The sequence below is a fragment of the Centruroides sculpturatus genome, unplaced genomic scaffold (genome assembly GCF_000671375.1).
Source record: "Centruroides sculpturatus isolate CEXI.00-Female unplaced genomic scaffold, Cexi_2.0 scaffold534, whole genome shotgun sequence".
NCBI classification, from domain to species: Eukaryota; Metazoa; Arthropoda; class Arachnida; order Scorpiones; family Buthidae; genus Centruroides; species Centruroides sculpturatus.
This window is the reverse complement of record NW_019384895.1, coordinates 53928-56172: the sequence shown is the minus strand read 5'-3', so window position 1 is coordinate 56172 and position 2245 is coordinate 53928.

Sequence of the window (2245 nt, the reverse complement as noted above, 5' to 3'; positions counted from 1 at the left end):
CAGATTCAAATATATATTTTTCTTTCCTAGAATGAATGATTACATAAGCACTGACGTAAAAAACTTTGGAAATATTCAACATTTATCCAAAGATAATCATTAATATTTAGACTAACTAACTTAACTTTTTAGATTAATAAAATTAAGATTTAGGACGTATATTGAGAGATTATTTTAAGTTATAACCCTTTCTTAACCATTCTATAAACTTATCTGTCAAATGGATGAGTGGGTTATGGCTTAAAATACTCCTCAATCTATAAAATATTGAGGATATAAATACTTAAATTTAATTGGGAATATAAAGTATTTTATATTGTATATATAAAATATTGAGTATAAGATATAGAAGACAAAATGTGTACAAAACAATGATCCACTTTTATCGACTTGATTCATCTGTCGTATGGATAAGCATGGGTTACAGTTTATGTACTTGTATCTTTTATGATATATACGTTATAGAAGATTATATATATATAAGCGGGGATGAGAGAGCTGAAATAGGGCCTGGCTAGTCACAAACGTAGGGCCCACTTTCTCCGTAAGCAATAAAAATATATGAATAAAATCAGTCAAACAAAAACACTTACCAAATAGATTAATTTACGTCACTTTTATGTTATGTCTCTGACATAAATGACTACATTTTAGAACATCTTTGTGTCAAATCTCAATCTGGAAATTTCCTGCAAAGTTTTTAAGCAACAAAGTATTTGAAGACTTTATTACTTAAATTCAATTATTACTAAGTTAACTGACTTTCGGGCCACCCTCTATTTCTACACAATTTCTTAACTTTAAATATATAAATTTAATTCTCTGTAATAAATCTTTTTAATGTTTTTAGAATAAAGATTAAGAGTGCGTTAAGAAGAAGAAGAAGAAAATTATTATTTCAGGAGATCGGCAGATGTTTATCATTATTTTCTTTAATTATTATAGATAAAAAATTTAAATATCGACTTATTAACACGTTAATAAAACTTTGATGTTGTAATAAAATGTTCATTTATGGTCATTTTTCCATGGAAAAAAATGTTTAGTGCTGACGACGAAAGTAAAGATGCTTAACTTAAATTTCTCACGTCTATAAATAGAACGTATTTATATTAAATTATTATATGCGAGGAATTGAAAGAAGGCAATTAAATGAAAATTTTATAATAGTTTGATTAATTTCGCCTTCGCATAAAAATTAAATGATCTTTAAAAAATTCTTTAAGATCATTTATTATTTTACTTTATTAACTCGAGATCCTTTTTTATGTATACTTAATAAAATAAAAGAAAATTTTTATGATTTTTCGAGTGATATTTTAGTTTTATGTAGACTTTAAATTTTATAATAAAAGAGAATATTTTTATTTTGGCTGTAGAATTTGTTTATTTATTTTCTTTACATAAATCTTAGTAATTCCTAAAAACACAAGAGATTAGCCCCTAAATAACATAAAACCCTCATTTAAGAGGTAAAATCGAGTGAGGAATAACAGAAAATAAGGATATTGATGTATAAAATAAGAATAAAACGTATTAAATTAAAAATTACACTTAAATCACCCCTATACATTAAATTTTAACTCTTAAAATAATTTTTGAATATATTTATAAATTAATAATATTATTTAAAAATTATATATTTTTCTCTTTCTAGAATATTTATTTTCTGTTTGACAGGTAAAAATTATCATGGGAATGAAACAAACCACTGAAAGCTGTTATTAAATATTTTACTATGTAAAAAAAAGAAATTTTACGTGTATAATAAATGTTCTTTTTCCAGAAAATAAATATATAATTTTAATAAATTTTATTATATATTTTATATTATTTTCTTTACTTTTTATGACAAAATTGAATTTATTGAAAGTATATTTATATTTCTTGGAAAAAAAACATTTATTTTGCACATTTTTGTCAAATAAATGATAGAAAAAAAATTCGTGTTTCTTCTTAAATCAATATAAAAAATATAAAGAAAATTATTAAATTTACATTTAAAACTTGGATTTAATTCACTTTTTTGTGTGCATTTTTCGATTTAAGAAAAGTGTAACGATTTTCATCAGTCAAAACTCGTTCAATGAAATTCACTTTAATTATTATTTTAATAAAATAAACCTTTATGCGTTATTTAATCAAGTTTACTTCTGAACATTGCCTGAACTTAACACACTAATACAAATTATATAAAATTTGTATCAATGTAACAAACTAAGGCAAGGTACTAACGATATCTTCC